This window comes from Cricetulus griseus, chromosome 5 (genome assembly GCF_003668045.3).
Source record: "Cricetulus griseus strain 17A/GY chromosome 5, alternate assembly CriGri-PICRH-1.0, whole genome shotgun sequence".
Lineage (NCBI taxonomy): Eukaryota > Metazoa > Chordata > Mammalia > Rodentia > Cricetidae > Cricetulus > Cricetulus griseus.
Genome location: NC_048598.1, coordinates 40,706,522 through 40,723,350, shown reverse-complemented (window position 1 = coordinate 40,723,350; position 16,829 = coordinate 40,706,522). Strand labels below are relative to the sequence as shown.

The window sequence follows — 16,829 nt, the reverse complement described above, 5'->3', positions numbered from 1 at the left end:
TATCTGACATCTCTAGAACATATGAGCTAATAATCAGTGCTGACATTTTTATGAAAAGGGCTGTAAAGATTTGCTTTGCTCCAAATAACACAAAGGACTGATTTAGTGTCTGGGAAAGCAATCAATAAATTTAAGCAATAATAAAAACCTATCTACAGTCTGACAAGGGAAAATGATGGAAAGAACTTGGGTAAGCCAACAGAGCATCTATTCTACAGGAAAAACCAGCATGGCTGGTTCTCAGCTAAACAGTGGGAAAGGCTTAAGAAGCAAGAACCGCTAAAAGTCCATCACATCTGTCAAGGATGTAGGTAAAGGAAGGAATCCACATACAGTGGTGGGGATATTGTAAGTCAATGCAGCCTCTATGGATATCGGTACAGGAATTCTTTTTTTAAAAATCCTAAAACTTAGAACCACCATATGATCTAACTAACATATGACCGACTCCTGGGTATATATCTGAAATAAATCAAACTAAACACATCACAGAGATTCCTGGACATCCCCTCTCATTGCAGCAGTGTTCACCAGAACCATGCTATATAGCAAGCCTATATATCATTCAGCAGAGAACAGGTAAAGACAGTGTGGTACTTATGCATGCTGGAGTATTCTTTACCTGAAAAAAAAAAGTGGAGTTATAACATTGACAGAGAAATGGATGGAACTTGAGGTCATTATACCAATTGAAACAAGCCAGTTTCCTGAAGATAAAAACTATACCTTTTTCTCATAGGTACATAAAAATCTAGATTTTAAGAAAAAGTCTGCAAGACATGGAAGTAAAAAGGGAGCTATTTTGGGTGGGAGAAAGGACTTAACAGTAGGGTAAAATGAGAGAGGATAATAGGGGAAGTGACAGACAAGTGTCATATATTTACTCTCATGTGCAAAGTCAGAGTTAAGGTTTATTTACATAAGACATTCCAGCAGAATCAGGACCATTGAGGAGGGGAGACCAGTGGGCAGAGAGTAGGGACAAGAGATGGAGTTGGAATGGTGAATATGACACAGTATCCAAATGAAACCCTTGATTTTATACCCTAATTTTATGAAATATTTTAAAGAAGTACAAAACAAAGAGAAATGCACAGCATCTCACTATCAATAATGAAGTAATTCCATTAAGTAGAAACAGAAGACGTGAAATCCCCCAGTAAGTTTACAGTTTATCTCTGTGTGTTTCCACGAATATATCTATCCTTCGAATACAATGTAGTAAGATTATACATTACTGGAAACATATCCAAGCCCTATGCATTTTTTGGAAAATGACAGCCTTCCTGAAGCAGATGTATTTTCCACACTAGTGAAGGAGTGTTCAGATGCTGTAGAACATAATCAGGTGTTAGACACATTTAATATCACTTTCAATTCATCAATGAAACATTTATGGGATTTTCACAAAGAGATTATCCTGTATCATAACAATACTTATTGGAAAAGACATAGTGCAGACTCTATCAGGAGCCTCAAATCATTCCATTATCCACCCCTAAAAAAAATCTAATTGAGAACAGATGTGATTCATTTTATGAGGAAATACAGATACTATCAACATGTGAACCAAAATATATCCAGCTACAGAATGTGCCCTGGAGTTTCTGGCTTCTCAGGTTGCCAGATATAAGGGGGGGGGGAACATCACTAATTGCCTGACTATGGGGAACATTCTCATGAGATTGGGAATGATGTATTACAATGACAAAAGAAATCAAACTAGAATAAAGTGAGAGCCTTTGGATTGTGCGTTGCTATCAACACAATACTTTTTCAAGCCACTAGGGAACCACTGATAGCACTTTAAAGGTTTTAATGCAAAGAAAAAAATAGCTAAAAAGGTTTAGCTATTCCTAGCAATTTATATGTATAAAGGACCTTGGAGACAAACCAATGAATCCAGCTCCTTAATTTGATAGATGAGAAAAATCATATCTAAAGTGAGTTCTTGTACTGTTTTCATATACCCAGACTCATTCTGGCTCAACAGCTACATTTTAATTTAAACTCCTTGAGTTCATGAAGATGTTTTTACCTATACAGCCTATACAAAGATCAGTATTTATGCCTAAGTTCACACATTTATTTAATTCTGGAACAAGGCACTGACGCTTGAAGGTGGCCTGTGTTGCTATGTGTGATGGAATAGAAAGCAGGAATGAAAATGAATTTTGAGCACATATTAATGAGCAGAACTTGAGTAGTTTTCCTTGAAACATGTTCTAGATTGATGTTTGATACTGTGATAAAACATTGACAAGAGGCAACTTATTAGAGGAAGGGATTTACTAGGCTTATACTAGGTTTCAGTCCATCATGGTAATGAAGTCAGAATAGGAAGCCAAAGGCAGAAACCATGGAGGAATGCTGCTTTCTGGCCCATTCACTTCATTATCAGGCTTAGTTTGCTTTTTTATCCATCCCAGGACCACCACTTGCCTAGGCTGGTGCTGCCCACAGTGGGCTGGACCATTCTGCATTAATTAATAATCAACACAATCCCCAACAGACATGCTCACAGGCCAATTTGATCTATGCAATTCCTTGGAGACACTTTGTGGAATACCACTAGTTAGCTAAGTATGTCTGCAGTTCTTATTGCATACAGATGCCCATGAAAGCTTTACACTGATTGTCACAAAGGTCATGTAAATAAATTCCTTGCACAATTATCTCTGTTTTAAAGATGAATAAGAGTAAGTTACCCATGCCAAAGGTCATAAGTCACACAATTAGCCACAAAGCAACACATGTCTTTTGGATTCTGCTTAATAACAGCATTTCTCAAGAGTGAATCAGAGAGGAGGAGGAGAAGGAGGAGGAAAACAGCTAATGAAAACCGAGTATCAGTGCAAATGTTTTAAAACAAATGGAATGAAGAATATAATGATTTAATTGGTGTACATTTGATCATCTTTTAACAGTAAATAGGCAAGAATTGAACAATTTAAAATATTAAAGCCTTTACATCAATATTGTTTTTAGTGTGGTGAAGACTTGCTATAGTCTAAGACTTGGATTCTGTTGAAATTCTATACTACAGAGTTGGGGGGCTTCACTGGCCCACCTCTGACCTACCTAAGACAGATATGCTTTTCTGGATGACCAGGAGATTCCTTTGGTCTGGGTTCAAGTTCATTGTTGCCTTGTAGTATAACATGAAACCCATGATCAGAATTTTCTTAGAAGCCCCTAAGCAGCCTAAGCAGCTAATGAAAATCCACGTGAGAACTGTATGTGTCAAGGAGGCAATCAAAAAGAGGGACACGAGGTACAGTTAGAGGGACTGAGGTCATATACTAAAATTTAAGGCCATCTTGTTCTGCTTGCATTGCACTCCACCAGAAATGTAGAAACAAAGGGGATACATCATCCTTTGAACATACCTTTTAGAGATCGGTGCATGGCTCAGAACTGAAATTTGGAGTTGGGTTCCTTTTGTCGTGACTCTAGGAAACTTTCAAGCTATGATTTATATTGCATGCACATATGCCCATCCACAGCTAATGCACAGCCGATGTCCCTAAGAATGTCAAGATGCATACTAAGGATACCACTGTACGTGAATGATGCTCTCTGACTTTACCCAACACAGCCAAGAGTGCCTATTTCTGAGGATGTATTCTCTAAGAGTGATTAAAAAAAAATTCAGTGTCACAGTTTAAGACCTCAGTAAGTCCATTAAAGAAATGTTATTTCTTCAAATCTTTTACAGATAATACCAAATTGTATTCCCCATTCAAACTGGAAAAGCTGACAATGAGCTTTACTGACAGTAAGTACCATGAACAAGTATGATGGTCGATTCAGTGTAAATGGTGTTAGGCAAAATAATAATCTGTGAACTGGAGAGACGACTCAGCACATAGTGGCATCTGTTGCTAAGGGGCTATGGCTGATTACTTAAGTTGGATCCCTCGAACCAATGTGATAGAGACAGACAAATTGACAGAGACACAGAAAGAGACAGAGACAGAGAGAGTGAGACGAAGAGAGGCAGAGAGAGAGAAAGAGAGAGAGAGAGAGAGAGAGAGAGAGAGAGAGGGAGATAGATTTCATGGTGAAACTAAAATTGTATCCAGCTCACAAAGTTAAAGCAGGATTGTTACTTCAAAAGGAGTGTGCCAGTTTAGTTTTAATTGTCAGCTTGACATGATCTCAAATCACCTGGACAATTATCTCAATGAATGATTGATTGTGTAGATCAGGCTGGCCTCTGGGCACATCTTCAGGGTGACTAATTGTCTTGATTACACTAATTGCTGTGGGAAAGCCCAGCCAACTCTAGGTAACACTGTTCCCAGAGCTTGAGTCATAGACTGTAGAAGAGTGGAGAAGGCAACAAGTAGGTGAACATACATGCCAACAGGTCCCTCTGTTGTTGACTGTGGCTGTGGTATGGCTGTTTGAAGTTCTTGACCCTTGACCTTCTTCTCAATATTGCTTTTTGTTACTTCAGGTGGTTTGTTTTGGGGGTTGTTTGTTTGGGGATTTTCTGGGGTGTCAGAGAGTTCTATCACAGCAACAGAAATGAAGAATGGACAGAGGCATTGGAAACACTATGGTGATGGTTGCAAACTCTGACCATACAAGAACTCAGAATGTGTGCTTCACTTGGAGGAATTTCACGATGCTTGAATTATATCTCAATAAACTTCTTTTTCTTTTACAAAACATGGGCTCAGTAGGGACTCTGGAGATGACTTCAACTCAGTGAGCACCTAAATCTTATGTAAAGTTGCCATATTTCCTGCATGACGAAACCACATTAACGTGCAGCAGCTGACAAAACAGAAGTGCACTTCAGACAAGCTTGAAGAGTGAAGTCATTCCCACTAGTTATTTTTAAAGTATCACAGTATATTTCACTAATTTATCTTCATAAAATTCTTATGTCACAGTTCTAACAAGCTAGAGATGATAAAGGAAACTTAGCTTGCCAGTTAATTTAAAATAGTAAAATGTGCAAGATTGACTTTATCATATACTTCTGCCATTAAATCACTTTGTTTAGAGTAGGAAAATGTCAGAGTTCAGACATCCCATTTTCACTCTTACTGGTTTTCAAAGGAAAATGATTTTTAAATGCATAATTAGATACATTCCTATCCATACAGATCGGTGTGTGTGTGTGTGTGTGTGTGTGTGTGTGTGTGTGTGTGTGTGTGAGCACGTGTGTGCATGTACATGTGCATTCTAAATAAATATTCAGGATCTCTATCAGCAATAAAAGAATACTTAGTTAAGGAGAATACTTGAGGAATATTGAAGTTACAGATTCTTTGCCCAGGCTCTGTTTCACCTTCTTTGTTCATCTACACACACACACACACACACACACACACACACACACAGACACACAGTATAGAAACACAGGAAAGGCCATCCCATGTCAATTTGGAGTTATTAACATGGGGTCTTTCCCCCTTCCTCCCACACCCCTCTTTTTACTCCTCCTGCTTCTCCCATCTACCATTCCTCTTTTTCCATCCCTCCCCTCCTTGCTTCCCCACTCCTCTCTGTATGTCCTTCCCCCACCAGTCTCCCCATCCTTCCCTCCCATTCTTCCTTCCCCAACCCATTTCCTCTTCCTTCCAGCATCCCTCTCTTTCTCTCCTCTCCCCAGCCCTCCCACTCTCCTTCATATCCTCTAAACAGGAAGAAGTTCTCCATCACCATTATGTTCAACCCAAACTCATGGGGCTGAGCAATTAAAGACCCAGCCCTCTGAAACTGTAAGTAAATTAAAATCTTGCTCTTTCAACTTGTTCTTTTAGGCAACTTGTTCACCAGGATGCAAAAGTAACTGACACAGAAACTATTCGAAGGCAAATGGATGGAACTAGAAGAAAACCATCCTGAGTGAGGTAACCCACTCACAGAAAGACAAACATGGCATGTACTCACTCATATATGGATATTAGACATAGAGCAAAAGATCACCAGCTTACAACCCACACCTCCAGAGAAGCTAGGAAACAAGGAGGACCCTACGAGAGACATACATGGTCCCCTGGAGATGGGGAAATAGATAAGAGCTCCTGAATAAATTGGGAGCACAGGGGAGGCGGGAGGGGGAAGGAGGTAGAAGAAAGAGAAGGGAAGGAGAGAAGGGTAGAGGAGAACATGAGGGATCAGGAAGATTGAGTTGGGGGATGAATAGAGGAGAGCAAGAAAAGAGATACCTTAATAGAGGGAGCCATTATAGTTTTAAAGAGAAATCTGGCACTAGGAAAATGTCCAAAAATCCACAAGGATTACCCCAACTAAGAATCTAAGCAATAGGGGAGGGCTACTTTTAGTGCCCTTCCCTTATAATGAGATTTATGACTGCCTTAAATGCCATCCTAGAGCCTTCATCCAGTAGCTGATGGAAGCAGAAGCAGAGATCCACAGCTAAACACTGAGCTGAACTCCTGGAATCCAATTGTACAGATGGAGGAGTGATGAATAAAGGGGTCAAGACCATTCTGGGGAATCTCACAGAAACAGCTGACCTGAGCAAGTGGGAGCTCATGGACCCTAGCCAGACATCTGGGGAACCAGCATTGAACTGAACCAGGACCCCTGAGTTGGTATGACAGTTGGGAGGCCTGGGCAGTCTATGGGGGCCTCTTGTGGTAAACCAGTATTTATACCTAGTGCACGAATGGACTTTGGGAGCCTATTCCCCCATGGAGGGATACTCTCTCAGCCTAAATACATGGGGAGGGCTTAGGCCCTGTCCCAAATGATGTGACAGACATTAATGATTCCCCCATGGAAGGCCTCAGTCTCTCTGAGGAGTAGGACAGGGGTTTGGGGAAGGGTATGGGAGAATGGGAGGGAGAGGGAACTGGGATTGGGATTGATATATAAAATGAAATTGTTTCTAATTTAAATAAAAAAGGAAAAAAGATTGTCTGGCTCATGCTTGATATGTAAAAACTTAAATGGTCCTTTATAGCATGTAACTAATAAACATTAGCAAGATCTTCCCCAAGTACCTCAAAATGCAGATCTCATTCCCAAGAACATTTAAAAACTGCATCTTATCTTTAGAAAGGAAATTCAACTGATTAGATGTAGTGTAAAAGAAAACTCACTGTTTAGAAGAACATATAAATTCATTGACCTAAACAGACTAATACTGTCACTGAGGGATCGGGTTACTGAATCAAGACTCTTACCTCTCACTGGACACTAGAACCTGAACCCTAAGTGTGTTACTGTTTTCCTGGCTACCCTTAAATAGCACTTACATCCCAAGCTCTAATCTCAGAATGTTGTAAATTGGAATTCAATTTGTTATGCCCTGTAAGTTTGGTGCTTACATTTCCATCAATACATTTCTAATATGACTTCAAAACAGCATGGTAGCTAGAATTTCATGCATTGACTGATGTAACATTTTAGCAAGGATACAGTTCTCTGTGTACCCATTGTACTTGGTTTCTCCCTTTGAAAGGATTCTTAGATTCTATCAGGAAAAGAAGAAAATGAAGGAGGAAGGAGAAAAGATGGGAGGAAAGAAAACAAATTATTGGATTTTGAGCTACAAATGGATTAGTCTTAGAAATTTAAAGATGACTCAACACAGCTGTTAGAATAATTTTGATTATGCAATTTTCCAATTATCTCTACTTAAGATGTAAATTCACTTAGCTCTTATGTGTTTACTGAGTTTAGAAATAAGATGCAGGAAATTATTCAGGTGCATTAAACATTTAATAGAATTTGATTGATTAAATCAAATTCACAACGGAAGTGCTCTTATTAATGAGACGGAAAATCTTATTAGTCAATAGACTATTCTTCTTTCATCACTAATTAAAACTGTACAAGTCTAAAGAGACCCTACTCTGTTGAATGAGGCTTCCTCACCTTAGATGGAGCTTGATTGGCACTGTATACATTTGTTTCAATGACTTAACTGTTTCCAAGTTTCCAGGTTGACGAGAATAAATTCTGACTGACATACTCTTCTGATTGTTTTTGTATCCACAAGTCACAGGAGAATTTCACTGTTGTGTAGATACTTCACACTAAAAAAATATACTTGCATATGTCTCTCTTCTGATGTGTACTGATTTTAAAGAAAAATTGCTAAATCTCATGATCTTTATGTATCCAATTATATTCACATTTTAAAATTGTTTTAAATAATAAATGATAAAAGTATAATAAAGATAAAAGGAAATACCCCATAATTTTTGACTGTTTCTTATTGTGAATGTTGACTTGACTTGCTCTTATTTACAATTGAAATACCAAGAATACAAAATTAAGATTCTTGCCTGTCAGTGTCATATACAGGTAAGAAATAATATCTGATTTTGCATTCCAAAAAAAAAATAATGACACCCTAATCTTGAAGTTTCTAAATAGGCCCCTACAAATGAGTAACATCTTCAAAGCCAAGGATCTTTAGGAAGTCTATATTAAAAATCCACCCAGCAGAGCATCAAATACATGGGAAATATGAATAGCTGGAGATGCTAAAGGTCTAGCCCTTTCCCTGGTTTCATGAGGCAGTAATAACAGAACAATGTGTGTTTTGGGCAGTCCAGGAGAGGAGCCACTGCTACAGATACCATCATCAAGAAACTCCATAGTGAGTGAAAAAAAATGCAACACCATACAGCTCTTAAACTCTGGCCCCATGCAAAACAATCTTACTAAGTCTTTCCAGATCCTCTCTAATCTTAGAAAGGACCCTTCAATTTATGTAACAACCTAAATTTTATTGGTAGCATTAGAAATAATATAGGTGACTATTCAGCAGCTGTCAAAAATTACAGCAAAACCTTATTGCTCCCCACAACTAAATCATCACTTCAGAGAGGATCATGGAAAACAATACCATGAACCTTAGAAGTCCTAAGGGGAAAGAGAAAGGTACAAGTAAGAACTCCTAGCTTGGAAGTAAAGAAAATAAATGGATCAAATTAGAAATCAGACAGATCAGCACAGCAAAAAATCTGCTCTATATGTATAAGAAAAATGAGGTTGGAAACATGAAACAGACAGGAGGACATTTTGAAGAAGCCTGGGAAGAGAGGAGATAAAAGACAAATCATTGCCTGAGAGGGACTTTAGAATCAACTTCTTTCAGTTTGTTTTAAAAAATAATTATCACCATGTATTAGCTTATAAAAAGGTTTTGTACTAAATGAATAAGCATGTAGATAGAGTCATTTGAAGCAAATATTGTTTTCTGTGCTAAATATTCACAGGTGACAAAGAAGGTTACCTGTCATTTACAAACCCATAGCCAACTACAGAACATCTATTAGCATGCACCACCTGAAGCTAGGAGAACATATTGTGTTAACCTTCATTGTCAACTTGACTGGATTTAGAAAATACCTCTAATTATGTCTCTGAAGGTGACCCAGGTAGGTTTAATTAAGGAACCTACTCTAAATATGGGCAGCAGCACCATCCAATGGATTAGAATCTTAAGTTGAATAAAAGGAAAAAAATGTGAGCTGAGCACCAACATCTCCAACTATCTGCGTTTTCCTGACTGCAGACATAAGGGGACCAGCTGCCTCAAACCGCTGCTGCTATAGCGTCCCAGCCCTAGCGTCCCTGCAATGATGGACTGTACCACCAGGCTATGAGCCAAAATAAGCCCTTCCTCAAGTTGGTTTTATTGATTATGGAGTCATAGGCATGAGAAAAGTAACTAAAACAGGCATTCTTTCTGATTCACTCTTACTAAGTGAGATCTGTGAACAGTGGGTAGTTACAGACACCCTGTTGAAAAGCAAGGTAGGTAACAGAATACAAATGCCTCACCAAATGCCTCTAATTCAGGGACAGGCCTGAGATGTATGGAACCCAAATTTAAAAGTAGATATAAAAATAGTTAAATGAGAAAATAGTTCACATATACCACAAAATTTTAGTAGCTTAAAAATATTGCAATTTTTGCCCACTCTTCCATTCCACCGATCGACCCAGGAACTAGGAACTAGTGAGGAGACTACCAGGAGAGTCAAGACCACCCAGAGTTGTGGACATTGAATTCCTGGCCCCCACACACCACTGGGTCACAAGAGGAGATAGAGAGACCCCACCTGCACCCACTAAAAGAAGATATGGGGAGAAGATAGAATAAGATTTCACCCAACAACAGAAAGACCAATAAATATGACACCACCAGAATCTAGGTACTCCACTCCAGCAAGATCTGAAAAGCCCAACACAGAGCATTAAGAAGAGATGGACCTCAAAAATTATCTGAGCGAGATGATAGAGACCTTTAAAGAGGAAACAAGAAAATCCCTTAAAGAAATAGAAGAAAAAGCAAACAAAAAATTAAACGAAATGGAGGAAAAGACAAACCAAAAAATTCAAGAAACAAATAAATCTCTTAAAGAATCTAAAGAAAGCCAAGAAAAAACATCCAAACAAGTGAAGGAAGCTCTTGAAACAGTTCAAAGCATGAAAGCTGAAATAGACACAATAAAGAAAACACAGAATGAGACCATGCTGGAAATGGAAAGGCTGGATAAACGATCAGGAACTAAAGATGTAAGTATAACCAATACAATTCAAGAGATGGAAGAGAGAATCTCAGCTACTGAAGACTCGCTAGAGGATATACATTCATCAACCAAAGAAAACCTCAAGTCCAACAAATTCCTAACACAAAATAGCCAGAAAATATGGGACACCATAGAAAGGCCAAACCTAAGAATAATAGGTGTAGAAGAAGGTGAAGAAACACTGCTCAAAGGTACAGAAAACATATTCAACAAAATCATAGAAGAAAACTTCCCCAACCTACAGAAGGATATGCCTATGAAAGTACAAGAAGCTTACAGGACACCGAACAGACTGGACCACAAAAAGAAAACCTCCCTGACACATAATAAACAAAACACCAAATCTACAGAATAAAGAGAAAATATTAAGAGCAGCAAAGGAAAAAGGCCAAGGAACATATAAAGGCAAACCAATCAGAATCACAGCCGACTTCTCAATGGAAACTCTGAAAGCCAGAAGGTCTTGGATAGATACCATACAAGCACTAAGGGAGCATGGATGTCAACCCAGACTACTGTACCCAGCAAAACTTTCAATCACTATAGATGGAGAAAACAAGATATTCCACGACAAAAACAGATTTAAATAATACATATCCACAAATCCAGCACTACATAAGGCTCTGGAAGGAAAACTCCAACCCAAGGAACATAACTACACTCACAAAAACACTGGCAATAGATAATCTAATTTTACCAAACACAAAAAGAAACAGGAGGGCAAAATCCATACGCAATGACACCACCAACAATAAATCCAAAACAAAGAAGAACCAATGAACAATGGACATTAATATCCCTAAATGTCAATGGTCTTAACTTACCCATAAAAGGATATAGGCTAACAGAATGGATACGAAGACAGAATCCATCTTTCTGCTGTTTATAAGAAACACACCTCAACTTCAAAGACAGGTGATACCACAGAGTAAAAGGATGGGAAAAAAATTTTCCAATCAAATGGGCTCAAGAAACAAGCTGGGGTAGCAATCCTAATATCTAACAAATTAGACTTTAAACTGAAAGCAATCAAAAGAGATGAAGAAGGGCATTTCATACTCATCACAGGAAAATTCCATCAAGATGAAGTCTCAATCCTGAACATCTATGTCCCTAATACGAAAGCACCCACATTTGTAAAAGAAACATTACTAAAGCTCAAACCACACATAAAACCACACACACTTATAGTAGGAGACTTCAACACCCCGCTTACAACACTGGACAGAACTACTAGACAGAAGCTTAACAAAGAAACAAAGGATCTGAAAGAAGTTATGACACAACTGGGTTTGACAGATATCTATAGAACATTCCATCCAAACACAAAAGAATATACCTTCTTCTCAGTGCCACATGGAACCTTCTCAAAAATTGACCACATAGTTGGCAGCAAAGCAAACCTCCACAGTTATAAAAGAATTGAAATAACCCCCTGTATCTTATCAGACCACCATGCATTAAAGCTAGAATTCAACAGCAGTACAAATTGCAGAAAACCTACATTCGCGTGGAAAATGAATAACACCCAATTGCACCATTCCTGGGTTGAGGAAGAAATAAAAAAATAAATTAAAGACTTCCTAGAATTTAATGAGAATGTAGACAGAACATACCCGAACTTATGGGACACCCTAAAAGCAGTGCTAAGAGGGAAGTTCATAGCACTAAGTGCCCACATGAAGAAACTGAAGGAAAGTCACATTAGAGAATTGACAGAACAACTGAAAGCTTTAGAGCAAAAAGAAGCAAACACACCAAGGAGGAGTAGATGCCAGGAAATAATCAACCTGAGAGCCGAAATCAACAAAGTAGAAACTAGGAAAACAGTACAAAGAATCAATGAAACAAAGAGTTGGTTCTTGGAGAAGATCAATAAGATAGACAAACCTCTAGCCAAACTAACCAAAAGGCAGAGAGAGAGCATGCTAATTAACAATATCAGAAATGAAAAGGGGCATATAACAACGGACACTGAGAAAATCCAGAGAATCTTTAGGTCATACTTTGAAAACCTGTATTCCACAAAATTGGAAAATCTAAAGGAAATGGACAGCTTTCTGGATAAATATCACTTACCAAAATTAAATCAAGATCTGATAAACAGTTTAAATCAACCTATAACCCCTAATGAGATAGAAGCAGTCATCAAAAGCCTCCCAACCAAAAAAAGCCCAGGGCCAGATGGCTTCACTGCAGAATTCTACCAGAAATTCAAACAAGAGCTAATTCCAGTACTCCTCAAACTGTTCCGCACAATAGAAGCAGATGGGATATTGCCAAACTCTTTCTACGAGGCTACAATCACTTTGATACCCAAGCCACACAAAGATATGACTAAGAAAGAGAACTACAGACCGGTATCCCTCATGAACATCGATGCTAAAATACTCAATAAAATATTGGCCAACCAAATCCAAGAACATATCAGAAAAATCATGCACCATGATCAAGTAGGCTTCATCCCAGGGATGCAAGGATGGTTCAACATACGAAAATCCATCAATGTAATCCACCATATAAACAAACTGAAAAAGAAAAACCACATGATCATCTCACTAGATGCTGAAAAAGCCTTTGACAAAATCCAACATCCCTTCATGATAAAGATCTTGGAGAGAACAGGAATAACAGGAACATATCTAAACATGATAAACGCAATATACACCAAACCAATAGCCAACATCAAACTAAATGGAGAGAAACTCAAAGCGTTTCCTCTAAAATCAGGAACAAGACAAGGCTGTCCACTCTCTCCATATCTCTTCAATATTGTACTTGAACTTCCGGCTATAGCAATAAGACAAGAAAAGGGGATCAAAGGGATACAAATTGGAAAGGATAAAGTAAAACTTTCACTATTTGAAGACGACATGATAGTCTACATTAGCGACCCAAAAAACTCTACCAAGGAACTCCTATGGCTGATAAACACCTTCAGCAAGGTAGCAGGATACAAAATTAACTCAAAAAAATCAGTAGCCCTACTATATACAGATGATAAATCCAATGAGAAAGAAATCAGGGAAACATCACCTTTCACAATATCCACAAGCAACATAAAATATCTTGGGGTAACACTAACCAAAAAAGTGAAAGACCTGTACAATAAGAACTTTGAGACTTTAAAGAAAGAAATTAAAGAAGATACCAGAAAATGGAAAGATCTCCCATGCTCTTGGATAGGTAGAATTAACATAGTAAAAATGGCAATCCTGCCAAAAGCAATCTACAGATTCAATGCAATCCCCATCAAAATCCCAACACAGTTTTTCACAGACATTGAAAGAACAATACTCAACTTTATATGGAAAAATAAAAAGCCCAGGATAGCCAAAACAACTCTTTACAATAAAGGATCTTCTGGAGGCATCACCATCCCAGACTTCAAGCTCTACTATAGAGCCATAGTTCTGAAAACAGTTTGGTATTGGCACAAAAATAGACAGATAGACCAATGGAATGGAATTAAAAACCCTGATATTGACCCACAAACCTATGAATACCTTATTTTTGACAAAGGTACTAAATCTATACAAAAGATAGCATCTTCAACAAATGGTGCTGGTACAGTTGGATTTGGACATGCAGAAAATTGCAGATAGATCCATATCTGTCACCATGCACGAAACTTAAGTGCAAATGGATCAAAGATCTCAGCATAAATCCAGCCACACTGAATCTTCTAGAAGAGAAAGTGGGAATTACCCTTGAACAAATTGGCACAGGAGACCGCTTCCTGAACATTACGCCAGTAGCACAGACACTGAGGTCTGCAATTAATAAATGGGACCTCCTGAAACTGAGAAGCTTCTGCAAGGCAAAGGAAACAGTCAGTAGGACAAAACGACAGCCCACAGAATGGGAAAAGATCTTCACCCATCCCACATCTGACAGAGGACTGATTTCCAAAATATATAAGGAGCTCAAGAAGCTAGCCACCAAAACACCAAACAATGAAATTAAAAGTGGGGAGCAGAACTAAATAGAGAATTCTCAACAGAGGAATCTGAAATGGCTGAAAGACACTTAAGAAAGTGCTCAAAATCATTGGCCATCAGAGAAATGCAACTCAAAACAACTCTGAGATACCACCTTGCGCCTGTCAGAATGGCTAAAATAAAAAATACAAATGACAATCTATGCTGGAGAGGATGCAGAGAAAAGGGAACACTCCTCCATTGCTGGTGGGAGTGCGAACTTGTAAGACCACTCTGGAAATCAGTATGGCGGTTGCTCAGAAAAATGGGAATCAGTCTACCTTAAGATCCAGCTATTCCTCTCTTGGGTATGTACCCAAATAGTGCATGTTCATAAAACAAGGACATATGTTCAACCATGTTCATAGCAGCATTGTTTGTAATAGCCAGAACCTGGAAGCAACCTAGATGCCCCTCAACTGAAGAATGGATTGAGAAAATGTGGTACATTTATACAGTGGAGTACTACTCAGCAGAAAAAAGCAATGGAATCTTGAAATTTGCAGGCAAATGGATGGAACTAGAAGAGACCATCCTGAGTGAGGTAATCCAGTCACAAAAAGACAAACATGGTATGTACTCACTGATATATGAATTTTAGACATAGAGCAAAGGATTATCAGCCTATAATGCTCCTCACCAAAGAAACTAGGAAACATGAAGGACTCTAAGGGATAAATGGTCCCCAGGAATGGAAGTGGCATGAACTCCTGAACTAATTGGGGGCATAAGGGTACGGGGGTAAGGAGCTGCTACAATAAGAGGAAGAAGAGTAGAGGAGAGGAAATGGAGGGGCAGAAATATTGAGTTGGAGGAAGAATAGAGGAAAGAGAGCAGGATGTGAGATGCCATATCAGAGGGAACTACTATAGGTCCAAGAAGAGATCTGGAACCAGGGAGATCTCCAGAGACCTACAAGGATGACACGATCTCACAATCCAGGCAATGGTGGAGAGGACAACCTGAAAGCCCTTCCCCTAAAATGAGATTGATGACTTCTCTTTATGCCATCCTAGAGCCCTCATCCAGTGGCTGATGGAAGCAGAGACAGACATCCACAGATATACACTGAGCCGAAATCGGGAATTTAGTTGAAGAGAGGGAGGAATGAAGAACGAAGGGGTCTGTACCAGGTTGGAGAAACCCACAGGAACAGTTGGCCTGAACAAGGGAGAGCACATGGACCCCAGATGCTGTCCGGGAGGCCAGTACAAGACTGATCCAGACCCCTGAACATGGATGTCAATAAGGAGGCCTCTGCACTTCAGGGAGCCTCTGGTGGTGGATTAGTATTTTTCCCTGGTGCAAGAAGGGACTTTGAGAGCCCATCCCACGTGAAGGATTATACTCTGGCCCTGGACACATGGGGAAGGGCCCAGGACCAGCACAGGAAGATTTGGTGGACTTTGCAGAGCCCCCGTTGAGGGCCCTAACCTGCCTGTAGAGTGGTGGGTGGGGGGTAGGCTGGGGGTTGGGGAGGAGGGTTGGGGGTGAGGGGAGGGAGAGGGAGAAGGGACTTGAAACAAGTTTGTTCCCTAACTAGAACTAATAAATAAATTAAAAAATATATATTGCAATTTTTACAATGCCCATAAAGTGATAGCCATTTTGATATTATTATCTCATGAAGTCTGATAAAAAATATTTTCTCCGTCATTTTTTGATTGCACATTTTTTGAGTGTCTACATGCCAAAAAAAATGTAGTTCTTTTTACTAAAACATGAAAAATATTGTTTTTAAATTGTCTTTAATATTAACAATTTTAAAATTCTTATCTGAAAGGTTGAAATTCACATACATCTGAACTTGTCATTTGTAATACAACTAGAAAATTTAATCCCCCCCAAAACAGACGAAGTCATCCCAATGCCAATGAATGCAAGAGACATGTTGATAGAGACAGTGGCATTAATTAGCAACAGTGTACATGTTCCAATTTTGGAAAACGCCATGTCAGTTTTAAGAAGTACAGAGTCTCACAATGCTTCTGGGCAAAAAGAGGGGGATGTGGGATTTACCCCCATTTTCCCATTCCCACCCTGACAGCTTTGCATCCTACTACCCCTCTCTCTGGACCTCATTTCTTCTCCATCCTCTCATAGTTGTTTTGCACTCCCTTGGCTCCTTTGGACTACTACGGATTACATACTCACAGCTAGATTCATGGCTAGGACCAACAAACAAGGAGGACTACATGGCATTTGCCTTTCTGTGTTTGGGTTACATTACTAATATAATATTTTCCAACTCCATCCAGTATCTGAAAATTTCATGATTTCATTTTCCTTTAGAGATGAATAAAATTTTGTT

The 16,829-nt window shown here is 38.9% G+C and overlaps 1 protein-coding gene across 1 annotated transcript in view; it reads right to left on the bottom strand.

Annotated features, from left to right (window-relative positions):
• Hmcn1 (hemicentin 1) overlaps nucleotides 1-16,829 on the bottom strand; it is a 439,469-nt gene that overhangs the window by 269,445 nt on the left and 153,195 nt on the right. The window lies entirely within an intron of this gene.